Source organism: Microtus oregoni, unplaced genomic scaffold (genome assembly GCF_018167655.1).
Source record: "Microtus oregoni isolate MIOR12 unplaced genomic scaffold, Mior012 000040F_ref0000088, whole genome shotgun sequence".
NCBI lineage: Eukaryota > Metazoa > Chordata > Mammalia > Rodentia > Cricetidae > Microtus > Microtus oregoni.
The window spans coordinates 16,540,030-16,566,124 of NW_024543207.1; the positions used below are offsets into that span (position 1 = coordinate 16,540,030).

Here is a 26,095-nt window from a genome sequence, read left to right on the forward strand (position 1 = left end):
TCCATATTAATCCAGCATGACCTCATTGTAATTTAATTAGTTGCATCTGCAAAAATCCTATTTACAAATAGCGTGGTGTTCACAGTTCTGAATAGACCGAAATGTGGTGTGTGTGTGCTGTGCATTTTGTTGTAAGCCTTGGTGGGGCCTAGGAGCCTCCTGTCCCTGGGGAGCCTCCTGGCTTCCTTGCATTGGATGTGGCTCAATGAATGAAGTGCCTGGTTCTTCCTAAGCGTTCCTCTGTGTGTCTGCCGGTGTGTTTGCTCCTGCCAACTGCTGTCACATATGGTTGAGGAGGGTGATAATTCAGTGGCGGTTTCTGACTTGCTCATGAAATATTAGGTCTTGTTTCCTTCCCTTCGGCTACCATCTCTGGGCTTTTCCATATCTGTATAAAAAGGCAGGGCTTATATTTGACTTGTTTTGATTTCTGAGCTTTTGTAAGTAATTTTTTCCCCACCGTATGAAAAGGTTGGAATTTTAGCTACAAGATGAAAATGCTATGAAGGTTTTTTTGATTTTTTTTTGTTTTTCAAGATGGGTTTTCTATGTGTAGCCCTCGCTGTCCTTGAACTCATTGTGTAGACCAAACTGGCCACAAACTTAGAGATCTGCCTCCCTCTGCCTCCAGAGGTCAGGGACTAAAGGCATGAGCTGCCACCTGGCTGCCCTTAATGAAACCAATCCACCCTCTCTAAGAAGCTCACATCTCTCATGGGACCATGACAAAGCTGGAGTGGGGGATACACTTGTCACAATATTTAAAAGGACACTGTGAGCAGCTGCTGCTCCGCTCATGTCTGCTGGACTCACCTTGACCTCCGGGGCCAGGTGGCCACCTCTCTCCTCTGCACTTCACTTCTCAACCTCATTAATCCCTTGATTGAAGCCATTTGTTTCTGCTATACAAATAAAGAATGGATTTCTTGAGATGGTAGTAAACACTCTGATTAGCTACGCAAATTAAATCACTTTAATCACTCACTAATTGCTTTATCAAATTTGACAAAACACAAAAACTGCAAGAGTGTACTTGCCTGGTCTTTGGGAGAGAAAAAAAGAAAATCCCATTTAAACAATAAGCAAAGGGAAGCCACATCTGTCCAAGTGTATAAAGGTCTGAGCAGACTCAATTTCAACTGAAAAGCAATTTTGTCAAGAGTGGACAAGAATTCTACACCTGGAATGCAAAGGGGCAATATGGAACCATACAGTAGACTTTGTTGGGAAACACGAAATACCATCAGTTCGGTGCATACACTGAACTCAAGGGTTTGGCTGAATATTCAAGTTGAAATTCTTTTTTGTTTTTTCTGAAGGTGGGAAGCAGAAACCTTGGGGGCAGGGTGGATACTGTGTTTCTGGGCCCCCTTTTCTTGAGTTTTCCTTCTTTTCTCTGTAGTCCATGCAGCCTGAGTGCTCCTGAGGTGTGTGGTCCAGGAAGGACCCTGAGGACAAAGGTGACCGACAGCAGTACTTCATTATCAAATCTAATGCATGACCAGGCAAGCCTGCCTTCTCTGATGAGTGCTTCTGGAAGGTGCACAAGTCACCTCCTTGGAGAGGGGACAGCACCCTGGGTACCCTAAATGCTGTGTGAGGGAAAGGAAGCACTTTGGTGGGAGAGGACTATGAAAAGGACAGTTGATGGGAAAGGAAGCTTTCTAGGACTTCATAGACCTGAAGGAGACGGCGAGAATCAATGGGTGGTGGTCGTGATGATGTTGTTGGTGCTGTGTGGGACACTTTATAATTCAGAGCCTTAAGGAAATGCAACGACTGGTTTTGGATCCTCTAATTGATTTGACAACCCACTTAGCAGGAATACAGTGAATGGCATCAAATCCTTAATGATTAATCTCTGAAGCTGTTTTGCATTCATCTTTTCTTGTCTATTTGTTGGACACCTTTTTTTTTTTAAGTCTAGAGTCATTACTATAGGCAGAAGGTATTTGGATATTTTACACAAAATACAATTTCAACAGCATTTTGTAGTACTCTGAGATGTGGAGAAAAGCTACTGTTAGCCTGGGCGTTTCTGTTCCTCTACTCGCTTTTCTCCGTGCTTTTCTCCTGGTGGTCGTGTGGTCCGTTGGTCGGAGCACCGATGGCGTCGCATTAACAAAGCCAACACTCCATTCAGCGCCTCCAGATTTTCCTCACACCTTTCTTCTGTCCAGGACCCCATCCAAGACAAGGTGGGACTTTACGCACCGTGTCTTCAGACTCTTCTAATCTTGGACCAGTTCTCAGACTTGGTTTTGGGTCACCCTGCTGGTTTTGAGGAGCTCAGATCAAGGAACTTACACAGTGTATCCCAGCTGGGTTTGTATGAATTCTTTTCTTATGACTAGACTGTAGTTATGGTTTTAATTAACTAGCACATTTATCTTGATTTTTCAGTGTGTATGTACTTGTATGGGCAAGGTGGACACAGTGAGCGCGCACATGGAGGTCAGCAATTGGTGGAAGTCAGTGCTCTCCTTTCATCGTAGGGTTTCAGGGATATAGCTTACATCACTTAGGCTAGGAGATGCCCCAGCTGGTCACTTGGTTGCCATAAAAGGACGATCTCCTGCATGTAAAAGCTGGGCGTGGTGATGTGTGACTGTAATCCCAGAACTCGGGAAAGGGGAGGGACAGGAGAACTCCTAGAGATTGCTAACTAGGTATTCTGTGTTTCCTGATTGATACCCAACATTGATCTAGAGCCTCCGTGTGCAGGCACATACATTTGTAGGTACATGTAGGTACATGCATATATCATCCTCGTGGTCACACCATGTCATGGGGTCTGTTGCCAGTATGTCTTCTCTGATGGTGTTGAGCAGCCTCCAACCCCTCTCTCCTCTTAGTCTCCACGACTTGCCTAACCTTTCCCAAGTCCTTCTGACTCTAACCTACTTCACAACGTGTGTCAGTCCCCTCCTCTTTTCAGTCCCTTCTCAGCCGCCCCTCCCTTCTGTATCCCCACCACCTCTTTCCTGATGCTTCTTGGCCTCTTGTTTAATTCACCTATTTGGGGTTTGTGTCCTCTGGAGTCTAGCCTAAGAGGATGTACAAGTTTCTGGAATGGGCATGTGCTCCAAAGATATTGAACAGCTGAGAGCTGTGTGAGAAGGGAGACCGCAGCATTATAGTATGATATCCCCCCCCCCCCCGTGTGTGTGTGTGTGTGTGTGTGTGTGTGTGTGTGTACGCGCGCTCACGTGCAGACTCACTCTAGGCTCCCATAGAGCTCTGTGAGGAGTCATAGTGTGAACTGGTATTACTTGGTACTTTCAACCATCTTTCCCCATGGCCTCATGCATCAATAGTTATGGGCTTAGGAGATACTTCGCTCCTTTTAGCTCTTCCCTTCATGAAGATCTGAGTGTAGGTTATGACAACTGTCATAATGATGTCTGCAGAGGCACATAATCTACAAGTATGAGCAAGCACTTTAATGGGAATATGTACCAGAGTGAACCAAAGGAAGGGGACCTGGGCATGCAATAGGATGGGCCAGCCTGAAAAAGCAGCCTGTACTGGTCTGAACTTGGTCTTTGCAGTCTTGGCCTGTGCGGGCAAGCCCTCAATTGTGTGGATTTTGTAATAGTTTACTGGGCTGGGTTGTTAGTTCTTGGCTTCAGTACATGCCGCTGATTGTAAACATATCTGAGGAATTTTCCCCTCCACTTAAGAAACAGAGTGCCCAGTGCGAGCCTATAAAAGACTCCCTTCAGCATTAATTATGTGGTTCGAGAAAAATAAATGGGTAAATTAGAGAATTAGCACTGGATGAAAACGCAGCGGACACGGACAAGGCTGGCTTCGGGTCTGGGGAAATAAATGCTGCTGGTGTTCTGGATCCAGAGTTGGATGGGGAAGCATGTATGTCCAGCCTCCTTTAACGCCATGTGAGAGAGCAGCATCAGATTTACACGCTCACATATGTGCTCATGTACTTACACATGTACACGTATTTTGACCGCTTGGGGACCACGAGGCTCTGTACAATATTTTGCAAAGGCTTCAGCGTTGTACTTAGATTTTCGTTGAAAGTGGGCTACCTGCTCTAGGAAGGGTCATGACTGGAACATGGCTTCACATGACATTAACTCTGTGTCTGCAGAGCGAACACAGCCAAGAAGTAATGGCCAGTGATGACATGTTTTACAGAGAGGGGAAGCCAAGGCAACCAGACACACAAAAGGAGACCAAAGCTCACCTAACATGCTAGGAAGAGAGGGGCGCACAATTTTATTTATGACTTTATAATATGCCAGAATTATTCATTTGACCATGATAGTGACAAATTCAAGTTGCAGGTGACCCCAAATGAGCCTCCATCAATGAAACCTTATATGTATTTTCTGTTCTTTTATGAAATGAAAAAAAGTAGGTAAAAGATAAACATGTCATTTTGACCGTGACACTACCATTGAGACCCACACTTCAGCCCTCTGCTCCTTTCTGCTGTGACCAGCCTCTCGCCTCTTTGGAAATAAAGTGGCTGTTTTCTCCTTGTGTCCCCTGTACACACGTTTATCTGAGTAGAGAGCAACATTTAATCTGAAAGCAAAGCTGATGAGCAGGTGAGCAGGGCAGGAGGAAGGGCATTGAGAGAGGCACTCAGGAGAAGTGACTTAGGAGGCAGGGTTTGGTGGCGATTCCTGGACAGAGTTTGGTGGCGATTCCTGGACAGAGTTTGGCTTCAACAAATGGCTCTGCTTCATTTTTTCTGCAAAGAAAATGACTTTTATTTTGACTTTTACATAAGAAATTTTGAGGAGCCTGTTAGTAAACACAGTAGCTGAGATCTTGGAAGCCATTCATCTTCCCTAGATGTAGTTGTGTGTCTTAGACATATCCTGTCTTTCAAACTGTTGATATGATACCCTCCTGATCATCAATAGCTAATTCACCTCCAAAAGGAATACCTCTCAGTTAACAGCTTAGCAGTCTCAAAAAGGGTTCATGCAGGCTTCCTTGAACTGCTAGCCCCCAAATCATGACACAGAGTCTTATAGTAATGAATGTTTGGTCTTACTTCAGGCTTGTCCTGCTAGCTCTTATAACTTATTTTAACCTATTTCTCTTCATCTAGATTTTGCCTTGGGTCTTTTTTCCTTCCTTCCTTTCTTCCTTCAACCCTCCCTCCCTTCCTTCCTCCCTCCCTTCCTCCCTCCCTCCCTTCCTTCCTTCTTTCCTTCTTTTTTCTGTTTGGCCTACTTTGCAGCTCCCTCTGTGTCTGTCTGTCTGACTGTCTCTGGTGTCTCCCTCCTTCTCTCCTCTCTTAAGCCTAGATTCCTCCTCCTCCTTATTCTCTCTGTCCACCAGCCCCACCTATCCATTATCTGCCTAGCTATTGGCCATTCTGCTTTTTATTAGACCAATTGGGTGCCTTAGGCAGGCAAGGCGAAACAGCAACACATCTTTACATAATTCAAATAAATGCAGTACAAACAAATGCAACACATCTTTACATAGTTAAAACAAATGCAGTATAAACAAATGTAACACATCTTTTTGTAGTTAAACAGTTATTCTTCAACACAACAAATACCACATATCTTTACATAGTTATATATATATCTATCTATATTCTATTCCATAACAGGTTCAATTTTATCTTCTGGCTACATGAAAATGTAGTTGTTGTTGACTCTTAACCCAGGTATGAAAACATAATTTAGCAATTCTACAGCAAGCAAGTTGAACTGTTCATGACGGTGCCTGGGTAACAGGTCTTTGTGATTATCTTCTGCATACTGGGTTCTTCCTTGGAAAAGATTCGTCCCAGGCTGATTGTTTTGCAAGTGAAAGAGTTACTTTGCCCTTTGTAAATGAAAGGCATTTCTGAGTTTTGTCTGGTTTCCCATACTTACTCTTATTATTTTTGGAAGAGGCAGCAATTGCTTTTCTTGCGATGATGAAAAACTTGGCTTCTCTCAGTCTTTCCTACCTGTCGATACCAAAGCCATGAGCAGAAAGAGTACGACCTTTGAGGTTAGGTTGTTGTTTCTTTCTAAATCTGGAAATTGAGTTGTTTTGGTTATAGAAAACCAGTTTGGAGGGAATCACCTAATGGCTAAGTTATAGCCTTTTATCCCCACCCCCCTCTGTGTGTGTGTGTGTGTGTGTGTGTGTGTGTGTGTGCATGTAGAAATCGGAAATCAACATCAGGTATCTTCTTCAGTAGCCCTCCTCCTTAGCTTTTGAGACCATCCTCATGTCCTTATGCTTGTGCCACACAGCAAATACCTAATCCACTGAGCTATTTCTCCAGCCCCACCCTTAGATTCATTGGTGACATTTTCTTCACAAAGAGTTGGGGAAAGAGTCACTTGCTGTAGTGATCTCTTCACATATTAATTAGATTAAAATCCTTTTGGATAGGTAAGGAGGCACAAGTCATCCTTAATGATGGGACTTAATTGTCAGTGTTCTGAGAAGGGACTATGGAGAGAAGCATCCTTCTCCTTGTTTGTCCTCCCCCAACCCCAGAGTTTCCCACTGTGAGGTCCAGAGGCTCTGGTGATGTTATGAGGAAGCATATCCTTATTCAGGCATTGGCTGGGCCTGAGATCCCCAAATTCAAAGAGGTTCTTCTGCTGCTGCTCCTGTATCTCAGCTTGAGCAACAAGCACTGACGCTACGTGTAGTTTGAAGGCAGCCAACATCCTCTTTGGAGCCCTTGCATAGAGTTTCAGGGAGCAAGCTCTAAAATATTTAAACTCGATCCATGGATCTTTACAGAGGAAAGAAGTGGTAGTTATCAGTAGGGGGTCACAGAATTTGATTTTCCTTTGGCCGTGGCTAGTTGAACTCTTGTTGACATGAGGGTATGTTTTCCCTCCCACTCCAGGTTTGAGAAGAGCTGATTCTGGCTGCACTTCCTATATTTCTGTAATTGATATGAAAGTCAATAGCCAGCAGCCACTATGAAAGGCGTGAAGTGAACTGTGTTCTCATTGACATTTTCCTCATCCACAGAAACAAGCTGAAATGAGAACATCAGGATTTGGTGGGGCAGATCATCCTTAGAGCATATCACGCCTATTTTGCCATTGCGGGATGTGATCCAGATTTTAGAATGAACAGTTATGCTTCTTATGGCTTCCAGTTTTGTGGTTATTTTTAAAAATGGGATTTCTGAATATGAAAAATAATAGGTCTCTGCATCTATTTTTTGTTTTCTGTGCCTTTTCTTAGGCTCTTTTCCTTCTGTCTGTTTTGTTCTATACCAATTTTTTTATTTTTTTAAATTTATTTATTTATTAAAGATATACCAATTTTTTTATCTTACTTTATTTTGTTATCTCTTTGATGCCCATTTTTTTTTCTAATGAGAGATGGAAAGGGTTGGCTCTAGGTAGGAGGGAATGTGGGGAGGACCTAGGAGGAGTAGAGGGAGGGTCAACCGTAATTAGGGTAAATTATATGAAAAAGATCTATTTTTAACACAAAATGCGTGTGTGTTTCTGTGCTGAACAGTGTGTTCATTTCTGCTGTATGTATTGTGTGTGTATATAGAAATGTGTGCATGTTCATGGATATATGTGTGTATATGAAGTGGGGGATGTGTGGCTGTCCTCTGGGGATGGGTTTGTGTACATCTGTAAAGGCAGGCTTTGAGCTGAATTCAGTGCTGTGGCATCCATAATGAATATATAGCAAACTGACATTGCTCTTTCATTAGCTTGTTTAATTCGATTGCGTTGGCTGCAAGAGTAGTATGTAAGGTAGCGGAGATTGAATTTATATTGATTTCATAAATGTCAAGCAGCTGGATGCAGACATTTACAAATGGCTCAATTAAAGAGAGGTTCTGTCAGTAATCATGTGTGAGACAGCCCTGATTACCATAGATACAGAGGTGATGTCCTCTGAGGACCCCACTGCTGGCTTCATGTTCACACCTAGATGTCCAGCACACTGTTTTGAGGAAGCCCACAAGACTAAAGCTGCACCATCCCCCGATGTTTAGATCTCATGCTCCCTTTGAACCATTTCTTCTTTTCTCTTTGTGAAAGCTGCTCTTTGGGGGCCAATGGAGCAGCCTCTAGGCAGCTGATGTCTTGGGATGGCTTTGGGCTGGCTGCCAGCACCCCTGGGGCATAGCCCGGGTTATGAGGACCTGCTTCTGTTCTGCTGCCAGCAGCGGAGAGCTCTCCTGTCTGCGCAGTCCTTCTATCATCTAGGAGTAGCTGGGAACATTTGCACATGCCCCCAGCCTCTCTTCGGAGTCCTCTGTTGCCATAACCCTATTAGGCATGCATTTTTCACACTTATTTCATGGATCACTGTCAGACTTTCCAAACACTCCCGATGTTACAAAAGCTGCTTTCCATCAAGTTGTTAAAGGGTTGCTAATTTTCAGTTGCTTAATGGACTTAATGGCTTTTGGAAGCTAGTCTCACATGAATCACACTGGGTGTTCTCAGGCCCTGCATGCGTGAGTTTTAGACATCGATGCTTTAAATGGATGGGACCAAAAGGATACGCACAGGCAAGCAGGCTTTTGTGATGTGGGCTGCATGGGCCTTATGCTATATGACAGCTATATGGCTGTCATGCTCTGATTGATACTTTATAATCCCATGCATAATCGATGTTTGATAAGATATACAAATATCTCTCATGTACATGTAAAATAAAGCATTGAGTTACATGGTTATGGGGAAATCCTGTCATTTGCTCTCTGTATTCTGCATACACAGCCAAGATGTTAGTATAATTCAGTCTAAGTCCGAAGTCCCCAAACCAGGAGAGCCCACACACAGGGTCAAAGGTGGATGTCCCCGCAGGACAGAGGGGGATTTATTCTTTTTTTCCTCTTTGTTCTAGCTGAGCTTTCAGGGGATTGCAGGACAGACAACTAACCTGCTGAAGGCAGATTTTTGTTACTCAGTCCACTTTATCAAATGCTTGCTTGTAATGCTTTTCCGGTATTCAGTAAATTACTTGTAGGCATAGATGATGTTAAATTAGTAAACCTTTGCTTTATAGCATACCCAGCAAAGAGTAGCTAATGGGTGCAATTTTTATTTGTAATTTGCTTGCTTGAATGTAGAAGGAAACATTTTCAGGGATACCACTTTAAATTTTATATCTCTGGTGGAAGGATGAAAAAAAAATAAAGCCCTGAGGATCTTACCTTTTCTTCTGAATGGTTCATGATACTTAAGGATTAAATTTAAGTTTGAATAGAATCTGTATTTACAAAAGATTACAAAGGTGGGTCTTTTTTTTTTTTAACGAGATCTTTAAAACTATATATTTGCTTTTGCATAGGAGGTTGGGGAATAGTTTTCTGGCTGACAAAAAGAAAAGCCAGTTCTGCTGCAGGAGCAGAAGAGTGGTCCAAAGACATCCAACTCATGAAATGCAGAGTATGACCTCATACAGCGAGAGGAATTCTGCAGATGTGATTGACAGTCTGGAAGCAAGACATTGTCCAGTATTATCTCTGTCCTCAGTGTAACCACGGACACACTTGGAAGAAGAGGGCCAAGGGGGATGACACAGGGCAATGTGGGGATGGCACAGACACCTTTGAAGATGCTATGTCATTGGCCTTGAGGATGAGGAGCAACCCCAAAAAAGGGTCCAAGAACGCAGCTCTGGATGTTGTGAGCATGAGGGAGCAGACATTCTTCCCAGAGCCTCTGGACAGAACATGACCTTGTCTGGAAACCCATTTTGGTTTTCTGAATGCAAGAGATAAACTTGAGCTGTTCTAAGCTACCAACTTCATAGCAAGAGTGTGTTGCAGGGAGGCTGCTTGTTGATTCCTGCCTAGTTCTTCTCTACCCTATCAACAGGCAGTTTCTTTATTAACCAATGGTATTCACAGAATACAGAGGGGAGTCCCACATCAAGAGTGTTAATTTGTTACACGGGAAGATAAGATGCTCTTCTCATATCTAAATAGTAAACTTTGGCTTAACAGTATTGAATTTTTTTAAATTACACTCAATATTCAAGTGCATAAATAGCCTGTGTGAAATTAATAGCTTCAATACCAAATAAGGGGAGAATTAAAATGCAAAAACTTTGCTTCAGGTGACTCTGGGTATAGATTGTTTTCAGCATCTTCTGTGGGAGGTTCTGGTACTCTGCAGCTACTTAGCATCTTACAATGAAACTGTATCTTGTACCATGATATCAGACAATCAGAACCTGTAAATTTGCCTGAGTTCCTTATGGTCTCACCCTTCTAACTGTCCCCTTCTCTTCCACCCCCTCCTCTTCCCAATCCTCTCCTCTCTTCCCAAACTTCCTCTCTCTTCCCAACTCTTCCTTTTCCTTTCTAACTCTCCCTTTTCGTTCCCAATCCCCTTCTCTTCCCAATCCTCCCCTTCTCTTCTCAACCCTCCCCTTCTCTTCTCAACCCTTCCTTCTCCTCCCAATCTTCCCCTTCTCTCCTCCACCCTACCCTTCTCTTCCCATCCCTCACCCTTTTTTCTCCTAAGCACAAAGCTGGTTTTCATCTGCTTCATGTTTTCTAAAATACTACTCTAGATTTTACATATTTTTTAATTTAGTGAAAGATTATGGAACAGTCTGGAAGAAAAAAATTAAACAAGAATCTTTATCTCTTTAATAAATTTCTGGGGATCTAAAGGAGCTGGAGTCATTTTAGATGAAAGGCAGGCCGGATTAAGTCTACCCTTGAAGGATAATGAGGCACTCCAGATCATATTCTGCAAAGGGGCTCTTTAAAGTTCCTAGTGCTGCTGAGACACACCTGTAACCCTGATGACTGTGTGAATTGTTTTCTTGACCCCAGCGATTACTGCTAAAACACATCAGTGGAAGACTTCACATCAATAGCACCAGAGTTATTTTACCCCTCCCCCTTACCTTTTCCTCTTCCTTCCGTGGAATAAGGCAGAGTGTTTCTTCTCTTTGAGTTTGTTTTCCTTTTGTCTTTCAGTTTTCATTAATAACCCCCCTCTTTGGCTCACCCAACACTGCTTGGTGCACAGCATTCTAGAAAATTGATAAACTATTCAAGAGCTTTGACTGAAATTTAGGAATAGTATGCAGGAGAGCACACTTAGTCAGGCTGCATTCATATGTCTTTCCAAATTAGATGAAAATAATACGCTGCTGATAGAATCAGTGTTTTCATTAAGGGATTTGGTTGTTGATGGGATGGAGAGATGCTGTCTGAGGCATCTTGGAATTCTAAATGCCTTAAAAGGAAAAGCAGGCGCATAGCAGAGCTTCTACTGGCACGGGACCAAACTCTTCTTGAGAGTCTTCCAGAATATTTTGCAGAGTGCAGCCAAATTGAACCTGAATGTTGACTTAAAAAAACCATTCTGCATTTATTAAGAGATAGCTCAGTTACTATAAGCACTTAACTAAAAAACACGAAAAATAAGATTGCTTTATGAATCAAGTGACAAGATTTCTTTGTTGGGTCATTATTTCCCAGTGGTGTAACTTCAGACGGGTCCCTCTGGCACACTGAACTTCAGTGTCTCCTGCCAGGGGCTCTTCCTCCTCTGCTTCCCGCTCCAGTTTCTGGAGCGCTCAACAACTAGATGTATGGACATAGTAAAATATGTCATGGAGAATGGGAGTGCTTAATTATGAAGTGATTGTCATCATTGCTGGTGTGATGGGAGCCTTTTGGGACCTATCTGCATTCTGTGGTGGGGTCACAGAGTTTGTTTGCTTTTACTCCGAGAAACACAAAAGATGGGTCTGGGCCTATTTAAGCTCTTCCACAATTGTGAATTTCCACCTCCTCCAGTGCCAGGAACCTCAGGCTGAGGTGTGTGACTGTGTCCTCTTTCATCCCCAAACTGCAGAACAACAGCTTTCTAAAACTGTCGAATCCCTGGCTGAGAATAAGATGTCCGTGTAAGGAAAAGCCAACAGAGAAGTAACATTTTATAGGTGCTATTATTTATATGAACTTTGGGTGCTGTTACTTAGCCTAATTTCCCCTCATGTTGCTTCTTGGTTACTACTAACGGGGGCAGCTTTGTTTGACAATTTTCCTAGAGACAAGGTAAGATCCTTATTTTGAAATCTTTCTGGTTAGAGAGGTCTTCTGTGCATGGAATGCTCTCAGGGTCTTTGATTGGGACCAATGTCTCTAGAAAAGAATGAGTTGATGCCCAAGGTTGTAACACATGCATGAATGTGTGAAAGAGCTTAGAACCTCCTGACGTCTCATCACACAGACTACAATTTAGTTGTGGCGATTTCTATATGTGGAAGGCGTGTCATCAGATACATGCTCCAAACTTGTTTAGCTCTGCCTCTGAAATTGTATTCTAAAGCTCCTTTCCTCTAAGGATTTAGAAAAATAAGTTTGGGGTCAAAAATCCTAGTCAAGAGGATGATGGAGGAAATCCCTGTATATGTGTAAAATACTATATGTATAAAACACTGTAATTTCATTAATTTGAGTACAGTCTTGAAAATAGGAATTGTTTTGTAAATATGCAATTTTAATTTTAACTATTTTCTGTTATGGAATAGGTAACAAAATCATTAAAAAATTTCCCACAATTCACAAAAGTACCATTCAACTCAAATTATGACATTCTATAATGATCCATCAAAGAACACATTCACAAAGTGCTTGAGAAACCAGTTAACCACTTGTTTTTGTTTGAGATCCAGGAAAAAAAACAATTACTGATGAGTCATAGAGGTTACCATTCGAAGTCAAAATCTGTTAAGTATTGGAGATATTAATGTGTTCAAACTCAGATCAACCCTCTCTAATACAACAACCACCACAGAGGCTGCTGCCCTGGACATCCTCCGTGATCACTGGGGAGTGGATATCAGATAGTAAAGAGAAGGGAAGACTCAAGGAGCAGATGAGAGACTCTGAGATAAGCACTGGGCCGGCGGCATGGAGACTAAAAAGGCAGGGCTAAGGCCTTTCCTCTTAGTGTTCTCTGTTGACACTGTGAAGTTAGTGTAGTCTAGCCTAGAGTGTCATAGAGTTCTCCTGGGCCGGCCTGAAGTTACACATTCTTCTCTTTACTGAGTATATGGATTAGTCCTCCAGCTTTAGCTAGCTTTTGTCACTATGAGAGATCACGTGCTTTCTACACCTTCCCCCCCCCCCCCCCCCTGTGTTTTGAACTTCTGGATAAGGTTCATGGTCAGATATCCTTTGCTTTACTCAGTTATCTCTCTATGGTTCTGCCAGATGGTATGTGCTGTAGTTTGGATCTTTAATGTTCTCCAAAGCCTGATATATCGAAGATATCAAATTTGTGTCCTTAGCATATTGCGATTGTCTCACCACTGTGTGTGTCCATGCATGTGTGTATGTGTGTCTTTCTGTCTGTCTTTGTCTCCCTCACCCCCTTGCTTACTCTCTCTTCAAGGCAGTCTTATTGTGAGCCGCTTCCTTTGCTATCCACCCCCACCGCTATACACTGTGTTGAGGCTGAAAGACAATAGAGCCTAGTAACAATAGATTGAAATCTCTGAACCACAGAGAAAAGAATAACTCTTTCCTCTTTGTCAGTGGATACATTGGGTATTTTGTCACAGTGATTAAAAGTGCACCAAAGTAGTAGGCTCTGAACAAATACATCATGAATGGACTTGAGGAGTGATGCTTTGGTGAAAGATGAGCTGATTTGCCCATGGTCTCACACTAAACTTGGACATTAAAGTCAAAATCTTTGAAGGCATTTATAATGCTTTGCATGATGAAACTTCAGGCCGATGAGAGTGGGTTGAGACCACAGAACTGCTGGGGCATTAAAACCAGCATCCAATCACTCAGTTTCAGGTTGAATGACTGCTAAGTGTTAGGCAAGAGGCACTTAGTGTTTCATAGAAGCTATGTAAACAAACCCTGTCCTCTCTCTTCTGTCTCCTGCCTCAGTCCCAGTGGTCACCGTGTTTTTGTTAATTTAATAGTGTTGCCCAAGAGAGCAGAAGCTGGCTGCACTTTTACCCCACCCCTACCCCACTAACACCTTCTGCTTGGGAGAATTATTGAATGGCTGTACATTGCTTCGTCTATTTTTGCCAATTTGAGGCTTCGGTTTGCTCAGCACCAAATTTTCACTGTAAGACATGTGTGGTGCTTACTTTTGATAGCCAACCTGATACAACTTAAGATTCCCTAGGAAAGAATCCCAACGAGGGGTTGTCTAGATCAGTTTGGCCTGTGAAGATGTCTGTGGGGGTCTGTCTTGATTGTTAATTGCTGTAGGAAGACCCTTCCCACTGTGAGCGGCACCACTCCCTAGACAGGAGGTCCTGAGCAGTGTAATAAAGAAGAGAGCCAGCTAACAGCATGTAAGCAAGAAATGACCCACGTGTTTATCCTCTCTGTTCTCGGCTGCAAATGCGATGCTTTGAGTTGTTGCTTTGACTTCCCCAGAATACTAGACTATGACCTGGAATAGAAAGCCAAACAAGCGCCTTCTTCCTTAAGTTGCTTTCTACTGGGGTGTTCAATACAGCAACCAACATGAATCGAGGACAAGCGTGGAGTGAATGCTTTGCTAAGCTTCTTTCTGGTTGTGTTACTGGGGAATTGTTTGAAGTTATTAATTCACTTTTAGTTCACTGCCTATTTTCTGTTTTAAGTATTTAGTCTGTAGTAGATACTGAGAATGTCCTGATGAACAAGACAGGAAGACAGGCATAGACAAAGGACCTGTCAGAACTTCTGTTGTGCCCAGGAAGATGACTACTTTGAAGTATCAGTGGTGAAGGGAGAGGTGGGCTGGGAAAGAGAAAATAGAAAAGCCCAAATGCCACCCTGAAAGAAAGGTGACGGACACTTTTTAGTTCCCTAAGAACGGGAGAAAACCCACATGGGTTGTGAGGGAGAGATGTTTAGACCAGAGACGAATACTTACTGGAAAATAGAAGGTTTGAAAGTTGTCAGAAGAGGAATGACAAATCGTCTATCTGGCCAATCACCATTCAGCAGTTGGTGGCTCCATATGAATTTTTACTTGCACTTGGAAGATGTTTTGGAAGAAGGTGAAGCCATATTCGTGGAGATGACTTGAGAAGCTTCTTCTGCAGCCCGACTCTGCTATTATGGCGGCTACGTTTTTGGTTGAAAACAGACATGGGAGGACATTTATGGGTATTTGTGAGTCCTTATGCATGGGATTGATTGTGGTGGTGGGGAGAGGCTTCATGTCAAAGAGGGAGGATTGTGGGAACTTGTTATTCTTTTTGCTTGATCATTAAAGAATGAGCACTTCACTGTCTAAGCTGAGAGCAGCGGAAAGACAGAGCTTAGGATGGCAGCGAGGAATGATCTGTCCAATTCTTTGTATCTTTAGACCCAGCTCAATGACTCATCAGTTGCTATGAGCCTCGTGGGCATGGAGAAACTCCTTCTGGTCTGGTGTTTCTGAAGTTTCTGTTTTCACCATCGTGGCTGATACTTCTAGGGTGGAATCCAAGTTCTGCCTGGTTTGCCCTTTGACCTTTTCAAGCTTCCTTCGCTTCAAGACTGCTGGAGAAAAGACTGTATTGGGAGTTGCCTTGTGGAAGCTCAGAAATAGGGAAAGAACCAGTGGTCGGTTGGCCCTGTAAAGAGCAATGATCTCTTAACACCGTATTGTGTAGAAGGTGCAGAAAAGTAAGTCTGACGTGAGAATTGATACATTCCTGAGAAGGTGATTGAGGTTGTGTGGAAAAAGCAAGATGTTGACATTCAGATGAACTGTTTGTTAGTGGGGAGTCATTCTCTGCCAGAGCGCACATTCTCTCTAAGTCTGTGAAGGAGGTTTGTCTCTGAGCAGCCAGCTACCACATTCTCTCTAAATCTGTGCAGGCACTTTGTCTCTGACGAGCCAGATACCACATTCTCTCTAAGTCTGTGCAGGAGGTTTGTCTCTGAGCAGCCAGATACCACATTCTCTCTAAGACTGTGCAGGCACTTTGTCTCCCATGGAAATCCTCACCGAAGGACAACCTGATACTGATTTGAAGGTAACAGAGGCAGAGCTGCTGCTGCACTTTTGAAAAACATCAAGGACACAGCTGGCCCCTTCCTCTGGATTCAAATGCTCCCATATTTCAGTAGTAAAACACGATTAAGTCAGCACACCCTTGTAATTCATTGAAATTATTTCCTTCCTGGCTAAACGTCACCTAGGCTGCTGTTCTCATTTTCTCTTTTCTTACGAGAATAAACATCGTGTCATCGTAATCACCCATCTGATTTCCTTACTCATTTTAGCCACCCCTGTGTCAGCATTGACCATGACTGTGGTAATTATTTCATTTTAAGGTTTCTTTGGTACAAGCTCATGTTTGTGGGTCGTTATGGAAAAGGGCTCCCCATAAGGACCACAGTCGTCTTGGGGTGGCATCTATGGAACAGGGCATGACTTCAGTGTGGGTGTGAACTCAGAATCGATGTTGGTGGTACTCGGGGACTCACAATCGGCTCTGCTCTTTGGAGGCTCCCTCTTCACCTTGGCTTTTAAAGGTTTCGTCTTTGTGGGTTTTATCACGTTCTCAGTGTATTCACTTGGTGTGGTGTTTGCAATCAATAACAGCACAGCCCAACACCTGGAGGTTTCCCACCTCTTCTCCTCACCACCTCTACCTCCGGGTGACACCCTGTCTATCCCAAGGGCAAACACTAATTGGCATCTTAAATACACCTTCCTTTTAAAATGGTTTCTCCTAGCAGCAGTCTCTTTAACAACCGAACAGCTCCACTGTCTCTGGATAGTTATTTGTGACCTAAACTAAAGGGTTTCAATTACCCTTTATATTAATTATTTTTTAATAATTTGCAAGTCTTCCTGCACATCAGAGCTGTTCAACAGCCCATCAAAACCTTAAGTATATATTAGTACACTTTATGGCAGCTGAATGTAGATATGAACAAAGAGATTAGGTAATTTTCAGAACTCTTAACCACTTGTTTAAAGTTAATCCAATGTATATAATTGTTTAACACAATGTCTCCATTATAGAGAATATAAAATGAAATTCTCCAACTGAATTGGCTTATCTCTAATGCTAAGTCAGTCTTTAAGCTATGCTAGAAGGGAGCCTGGATTATCTGGCTTCTGTTGTTGTTGTTGTTATTATTATTATCCTTCTGCAGTTGTCATGTACTTTACACCAGGTAGATGCCTTGGCTGAATTATAATTGAAGACCTGTAGCCTCGGGGGTAGTTCCTGTTGACAGCTTTCATTGTTCTCTTGTTCCAGTTTTGCCATTTTCACCTTACTCTGTCTTGTGACTGTGGACAAATCTCTGCTTTGGTTAGTGTTGGTCTACAAGACACATTTCTGAGCGCTCTCTTTGACACTGTTCGTAATATTGATGACTGCAATTATAAAGCAGAAAGCCAAAGGTAGTGAAGATACGACATGTTGCCCGTTGAGCAGCCAGCACTGACCCTCCTTTTGGCAGCTAGAAATAAATCACTGTCTAAGCTTTAGCAAGTTGGTCTTTTGAAAAATCTGCTGGCAGAGAAGTTTTGGCTACATCTCCAAGACACTGCTTTATTTGCGACCTTCTACTTCCAGGACTGGGGTAACTTGAGTTTGGTCATTGGGACCTCAACTGCTTTTTGTATTAGAAGAGGGAGATTGAATAAGTCCCTGCTTTGCACTGAAGAGAAGGCAGAGGGACTGAGGATGCTTCAAGAGCCACCATGTCATCACAAAGCATCCCAGCCTGTGGGTCTTGCCCCAGGGAATGCAGTGATGTCATCCAGCACACTACTTCCTGTTTCTCAAGCAGGCTACATCTGTGGTCACCCACTGGCAATTAGTGAACTTAAGTGATAAAATGTAAAATATGATTTTTAAAAATACCAAGTGGATTTCCTCTGTAGAAAAACCAATCCTAAGTGATCTTTCGTGTGAAAAGAAAATTCTTTTTCCTTTAGCCTTCCATGAGCTAACTTGATCCAGCAAAGGAATAAGAAACTGGCCATCACATCTTTAGTTTCCCTAATATGACATTTGTTAACCATTACTGGGCTAACACTAGATATTGCCAGGGAATTTCTTCCAAGTTATTGTGGCTTTTTTTGGTTCAAAGAACAATTTATGTTCAGTTAAAAATTCATTTGTGAGACTGCTAGGGATCAATGGCTGGACGTCTGTCTGGACGCCAGGCACAGGGACCTGCTAGGGATAGATGGCTGGACGTCTGTCTGGACGCCAGGCCCAGGGAAGTGCTAGGGATAGATGGCTGGACGTCTGTCTGGACGCCAGGCACAGGGACCTGCTAGGGATAGATGGCTGGACGTCTGTCTGGATGCCAGGCCCAGGGAATTATGAAAATGGGATGAGTGAAAGCATTGGGAGAGAGAAAAGGTGGAGCAGTGTGTGCTGTGAAGGGAGCAGCTTGTCCTTTATCTTTCTCTTGACATTGTGCTGCCATCCAGTAAGGAACAGGAGTGAACATGACATCTCTTTCATGGTGGGTGACATGGCCATATCTTCCGTTCACCCTCGTCCTCATTCTCTAATTTTTTCCCCTTGTATCTTTGCTTCAGCCACCCCTGCAGACGGGATGCTCTAGCACATTGGCATTCACATCTCCCTTCTGGGAGTATTTCCTTATCTTCAGACCTCCTGCAGAGTTTAACCGGCTGCTATATTTAAGGCCAAAGCACATTTTCACTCTGTCCCCTCCGTTTTCTGTTTTCCACAGTACTTATTGACACCTGCTACTATGTTGCATAGCTCTGGACCAGAGTGCTATGGTAAGGGCCGCCCTGGATTGTCTTCTGTCTCTGCATGTGAATGCATCTCTGCAGAACATGGACTTTGTCTTGCAGCCAGAAACTTCTGGCGATTGATGAATGTTCTGCATTGGCTGAGTACTTTGGTGGAAAGAATTTACATTGCCCTTTCTGACAATTATACACATGAAAACAAAGATTCATGTTCCCTTGCTTTCCCAACATTAGCCAAGGGGAAAGATCATAATTTAAAATCTGTAAACTGAAAAATGTTTAGTAATGAAGGGAAGAGTTGATGTCAGCTGTCATTTACCGAGCTTAGTCTCTGTGCTAGATATAATTCTGTGCACTTAAGGTCTTAAATGATGGCAAATGTATGACATTTATTTTTCTCCCATTACCACAAGCAGTTCACAGCGTTTCTGGCATTTGAGGCAATGATCTCCTCTTTCCCCAGGGACCAGAGTGATGTCATAAGGGTGGTCCTGCAGGGCTGACCTTTTTCTATCACTGAGTGTCCAGTGCTGAAAGTGTTCGATTAAACAAATTCGAACATAACAATTTTAGAATGTTATTTAAATGTAGGACCATGACTTCACTCACTCAAAATTAGCCTGAGCCTACATGTAGTTTTCTCAGTAAGCACATGGTAGTGGAAAATACGTACTAATGAGGTCATGGATTCTGAAAAAGAACAAATTAGTGCTGTTTTCCTAAATCATCTTTCCAGGTGAAGTCTAAAACCTTACCCTGATTTATAGATGAGTGCAGATCTCACTCTCATAAAAGATGTGTCTTTTTGTAGTAGAAGATGGTTATTGAAATCCACAACTGGTTCTAATGCAGAGAACAAGCAGCCGTGGGGCACAATCCCAACTGATACATCCACAACACAATGCCTACACCAGTGGAGCAGAGGCCATTATGGAAGAGGGAGCAGGAAGATGCTAAACGCCAGAGGACCAGAAACGGCAGTGAAATAGTGTCCTCTATATATGGTGGGGAAGCTGTACCCATCAAATTGTAACTCTGTGGTTACCTAAACAAGACCTGCATAATGTCACCCACCACCAGTTGGCACTCCAGCTCAGATGGGGAGAATCTCACACCTTGTCCCTAATTTTTTTTTCAATAAAACAATATTTAGAAAAATCTGAAGGATCCAGGTTTCTTACTGGATCAAGTCAATATATAACCCTGTACTCACCTAGGATTATTTTCCCCAAGGGTAGCAGTTCATGGTGGTGACAATTAAAGGAAGAAGGAAGAACTTCCATGCCTGGTTGGAGTCACACAAAAGCAGCATGCAGCAACTTCCTCTTTGCAACATGAACCAAGTGTTCTTTGAACTTAAGGAGTTGTCCCTTTGATACTTTTGCATGCTGGAGGCACCATTTGCCACAGCAAGAATGCATGGCTATGCCAACGCAACTGGTGCACTTGCGTTTTTCAGTAACCGATACCCGTGCAAGATTGATGGTGTCCTGCTCTCCCAAGACAGACAACGCTGGCCTGGAGCCAGGCGGCCAGGGCAAAACTCTGCATCTCCGGCTTATGGAGTTTCTACAGGCTTCCTCCAGCCAGCCCACTCCTACCCAGGAACACATGCCTCATCTCTCACTTGTTTCTTGTCCTACTCCCAGAGAAACCAGAAAACATGTTTCTGCTGAGAGGCCCTCATGTTACAGGCCTTAATTTCACGGAGAACAAAAGCCTTTGAAGTCTCTCAGATAGATGCCTATTGCAAGAAACGGGCTACTCCTCTGGCCCTCACATTCCGTTTCCTGGGGCGTTCAGACTATCGGAAGCCAAAGAGAAGAAGAGTCAGAGAGGAAGCAAAGCTGGAGTCGGGACCAGCGCTTTGTTCTGTGATGTCCTGGACTGCTCTCCACACCGTGACACTGGACCCAGTGGGACGTGAAACTCTGTTACTCTAGAGAAGCCCTGAACCCTCTGCACTAAACACAATGTGCAGCACCTGTCCCAAAAACAGTGCAGAGAACTCGGTGGACCATATATGTCCCAAAGACAGTGCAGAGAACACAATGGGTCGTACATGTCCCAGTGAGAGTGTAGGGAACACTGCAGACAGAACATGCCTCATTGACACTGCAGGGAACATGGTGGACAGTGCCTGTCCCAGTGACACTGCAGGGAACACGGTGGACTCTAGAAGGTTGATTTAATGTGAGGAGAAGGCATAGCCAAACAGTTAGACCAGGGAGATACTCTGCATGGCCCCTTGGAAGCAGACCTTCTTTGTGTGAATGAACAGTGCACATTCCTGAGACCTTGGATTGCATTTGCCACAGTACACCCATGATTGTCATCTAGTCCTCACTCCTTAAAAACTCACAGTGACTTCTTGTGGGAACAAAGGACTTGGTGAGAGTAGGCAGATAATAAAGAGCATGAAGTAATTCAATACGTTCCCTTAAAATCATTTTTAAAGTATTTCATAGAAATTTATGGACATAGATCTATAAATCTTTTTGAAGAATCTCATTAGGCACAGCCATCACTTTTAGGACCCCCTACTTCCCTCTCCATTGTTCTGCCAGGTGGCATCAGAAAGTAACAGGAGTGCCCTCTTCACCCTGGGGACACAGCAGGACCATCTGTGCTGACATTTAGATCTCTGCCTTGTGTGGACTCAGTTGCAGGTTGGCATAATTGTGGCATGTATCCATCATCATCACAGTCTCTGGTAATTATAGCAAGCATGCCTTATCATCACATTCCATATCATTTACAGTAACTACTAGATTGGTCTGATAGAGTGAATTGTATAATTGTTAATTATACACACGGAAAAAAGGAAATACATTCAGAAAAAAACACGTGCTAACTCTTCCATATCCAGGGGCAATTCAGATATCCAGTCTTGACTTGTAATGGCTCCAGGTAAGATAAGATGTTGGCGATTTCTGTCCTTGTATGATAAACCCATTTGGGAAACAAGCAACTAGAAGGTGTATACCAATGTGACAGTATTTCCATGCAGTTTTGCTACCTGCTGAATTATTGTTGCCTTGGAAACAGACTTGTGAACATGTGATAGAGATGAGACCTTGGTGCTGACTCCTTCCGTGTATAATCCACTCAGTGTTCTCAGCAAGTAGAATACCTACCAGGACTGATGGCTCGTGCCTGGAATGCCAGCACTCAGCAGGCTGAGGCAGGAGCATAGTGAGTTGGGTGTCAGTCTGAGCTACATAGCGTGACCCTTCCTAGAAAGAAAAGAAAAAAATGCCTATCTCACTGTCTTTTAAAATTGTTATAACTTCCAGAAATTCTGCACAAAAGTTTAAAAAATGTATTACCACAGTCAAATATGTATGTCTTATAAAATTTCGTGTTTTCTCCTGAGTTGAGTGGATGGTGAATACTTTCTCCGAGAGGCATTGCTATATTTCAGACACTTTGTTTATTCATGTGAGTGATGCTCATCACAGATGTATTATTCTAGAACTGCCTTGCACTGGAGGTAACAGGTGCAGCTTGAACAGGAGCCCAGGGTATGTGCAGTCAGGCCAGTGGCTGCATGCATCTTCTAGAATGGTCAAGTCCACACACACCAGTGGGTGGATTATTTTTATCAGGATTGGTTTCATGTTAATGCTTGGTACACGAATTCTGGCAAGGAATTACTAACATTTGATTCCTTTAAAAGGAATTACCGTATTCCATTGACTTTCTTCTGGAAGGAACAGGAGTTGAAGTTAAGGTCAAACGAAGCAATGCACTAATCCTAATATGAATTTTACCCTGACTTCAGAAATGGCACATCCACTGCCCAGAAGACTCCTCTGTCCTTGCTCTCTATCCTGTATCATTCCATGCAAGGCAGCATCAGCAGGAGCAGGAGGATCTTGCAGATCAGAGACCCAATCCCTGAGCAGCTAAGCTTCCTCCTTCTACCTCCTTTCAGACCTTCTGCTGCATCTTGTCAATTATAAGAAAGACACCTTGAACTAAAAGAAAGATAGGAAAGACAAGGTAGGTAAAACTGTGAAGAGGGGGATTCCAGCCCCTTGCCTGAGACCTGTCTGCCTTGTGGTAGACACCAAACTTCTCCAGTGGTTTCAAAGAGGAAAGGAATGTAAGAGCACAAGGTGAGCAGATGCAGTGGCCCCAAGTGCCTAGCCTCTATCCCTCCCACCCCACCTATCTGACTTCTAGGAAAAGGCTGAGGCCCCTGTTCTCCAGAAGACACCCATTCCAAATGCTTTTGGATCTGAACACTCCTGTGTTCCTCCTGCCTGCCATTCTCTTCTCAGTGACAGTTGGGGCAGAAGGATGCTAGGGAGTCCTTGATTCAGGAAGGGATCGTGAATCTCATCCAAGAGCAGTGGCAGAAACGCAACCTTCCCAGTTGTCTCAGCTATACATTCACTTAAAAAAATAACATTAAGAGAAGCTGACAGAAAAATGAAAGGGCACCACATTTATTTTTCGTTCTCAAGAGTTTTCAAATCAGTTGTATCTTTCAGTTGAGTCTCATTTTAATGGCTATTTTCATCTTGAGATTAACTGCACTCAAATTTTTTATTCTCTGTGGCATACCTAATTAAGTACAGGAGGGTCTCGGGGAACACAGCTTTTTAATACATACAGGCCTAATGACAGGAGGCACAGCCACTCATACAGGGTCACAGGTTGGTGAGAAGAAAGACAACAGGAAGAGGAGGACCAAACCCCTACTGATGTTTCCATGGAAGCAACAAGGAAGACAGGACAGAAGGCACAGTTTTGGACTGGCTAGTCTTGATACTTACAGTATCTTGGCTATAGGGACACTAGTTAATTATCAAGCCTCTGGGTGATTAATACTGAGAAGCACCTCCCCCTGGAGTGTGGAGGGATGATGGGTACGTAGCTTCAGATTATTCAGTGGAAATGCTACAGCAATAACTGGCTGGAACAGGGAAGTGCAGCCCCCACCCCCCAGTCAGAAAAGTTTATAGATAGCAAGTATAATAAATAAAAGCATTCACCTGTGTCCTTATATGGAAGTTCAGGGGGACAATGTGGAGTCTAGAATGTTGTCTCTGTGGACAACTTTGTATTCTCTCTCTAAGATGTTGTGCAGAACATAACGTCGTAGAAGGCCTTAGGGGGCTTCTGCCTCTGAGCGCCAGCCAGGAGCCAAACAGCTAGTAAGAAATGGGACATATATTTAATGTGCTGCTTTATTGGACTAAGAAGTGAGACCTTCATGACTGAGCCCTTGTCCCACCCTTTACTTCCTGTGTCATGGGCAACAATGTGACTTCTAGGTGGCTCATGTGCCTCATCTATGGTAATACTTCTTCACAGAGCTGTGTGGAGGTGAGCTGCCTAACTGGCTTACGCACCTACTCTCCGAATGTTCTGATACATGATCACAGATTTTGAGGAGCAGTTGTTTCCAGAGAGTGTTGGGATACTGAGCGTCCTACCACAGATTTCTCCAAGTGTGTCACTATTCAGATGCACGAGGACAGAGGACTTGAAGCTGGTTGTTTGTCTGCCACCACCTTCATAGCAGTTATTTCCAGCAAGTTTGTCCCAGCAGGTGGACCCCACATTGGAAAGCATTAAAGGAACATAGCAATCATGGAAAGTGTGCAAAACCTTTATGAAAAGATGCTTGAAAGTAAGCTTGCTTCTTTGGGTGATGGTGATATTTTTCTCAAGAAGTCACTGATGTCAGGTACGCCCAGATCAGTTATCTTTCTCCATCAGCCATGGAAGCTGATGGTCTCTACATCACTGTGGTGTCGCTAGCTTTCAAGTGTGTCCAGAGAAGTTATGTCCCTGTAAGCCTCCAGTGCCGTCAACTAAAGGGAGCCAGAAACAGGCTCCATAAGATGCGCTCTTTAACAAGTCATTACGTTTGGAAGACCATACCAGATAACCCAATTTAGAAGGCAGATATTGAGTTCACATGCAAGGCTATTTTAAGACCTTTTTATCCATGCATATCAAGAAACAAATGAACGGTGATTATCTCAAATGACCTGCTCAGAGCTTTGTCATTCTTGGTAGTTAGTATGGACTTTAAAAACATTCCCACTGGGTATGGTAAGAACTGGTGCATTGGTAGTCATGCATGGATGGAGGGGTGCATGGTGTCATGTCCCCCACGTCTGCAGTATTTGCTACTAATATATTTTGGAGGGACAGCATCATTATCTTCAGTTGTGTATCCTTGATTGGACCCATCAAGTTCCAATGAATAGTTTTAATCCAATGATCACTTAAACAAGATGGGTCACAAAACCAAAACAAAAATCTTCATTCTTAGACAGGGACTGAAAGAATTATTGGGGGACTGATAAGGATGAGAGGGGAATAAGAGGGTGTATCAAAGAGACAGCAATCAGAATATATTACATACACATATGAAGTTGTCAAATAACAAAATTATTCAATAAAAGTATTTTTCCACAGATGTATATATAAATGATGGGCCTCTTTGACAAATATATCATCCTCCTCCAACCTGAATAGATTCCCCTGGAATTTAAACAGGATGATGCCCCTGTGTATACACTGTGACACTTTGGAAGGATATGTCTATGATGTTGCCACTGAGCAGAAGCATTCTGGGTTCAAAACCAAGGATTCTTTGAAAGCACCCCCATTCCTGCATTTTTAAGTACAGCCAGTACAAATGTGCTGAGTTCTACCCAAATGCAATATAGAATAAAGCCCAGAGTTTCTGTCTGACTGGGCTTGCGTAGGCCATGTCTCTCATCCACAGAAGTTATTACTGTGCTCTGAGAAAGAAAGAAATTCTTTATGTCTTCCCTTCTAAATCATTTTAGATCCCTCATTAAATACTATGTACTAAGTAAAACTCTTCACTAATAGCAAGGGAAATAGAGCTCTAAGCACATTAGACAGACCAGTTGAAGCAGAACTCATCTGGGTTAGATTCTAAGTGCTCCCAAACGACCGGATGCATGTGACCCAGCATTCTAGTCTATTACTTCATGGCTAAGAGAAAATAGCGGCTAAAGAATGTCGTCACTGGGCCAGGGAGACGGCTTAGCAAATCCAGGTGCTCTCCACACAAGCTGGCGACCCAAGTTCAGTCTCCAGAGTCCACAGTGGAAGGACATAACCAACTCTTTAAAGCTGTCCTCCGGTCTCCATGTGCACTCTGCCACACTGTTGCCTCCATTTCCACATGTAGAAACACTGCACACACACACACACACACACACACACACACACACACACACACACGGAAAGAGAGAGAGAGAGAGAGAGAGAGAGAGAGAGAGAGAGAGAGAGAGAATGCAGCCACTATTCACTTGAACTTTTACCAGGCTTGCATTGCTCAGCTACCACAATTCTATCAGCAGTATAGTTAAGAGTACTGGGCCATGAATAAAGAAGTCCATTTCTCAACATTCAGACCATGATTTTCA

General features: G+C 43.2%; 1 protein-coding gene across 4 annotated transcripts in view; it reads left to right on the top strand.

The window, feature by feature from the left end:
• Window positions 1-26,095, top strand: part of Sema5a (semaphorin 5A) — a 432,322-nt gene that overhangs the window by 21,183 nt on the left and 385,044 nt on the right. The window contains exon 1 of one of the 4 annotated variants that reach the window (XM_041632018.1): window positions 21,264-21,337. The exons of the other annotated variants lie outside the window; for them this stretch is intronic. The gene's annotated coding sequence lies outside the window, so the exon portion shown is untranslated. Of the gene's footprint in view, window positions 1-21,263; window positions 21,338-26,095 lie in introns of those variants that run through there. 4 annotated transcript variants of the gene reach the window in all.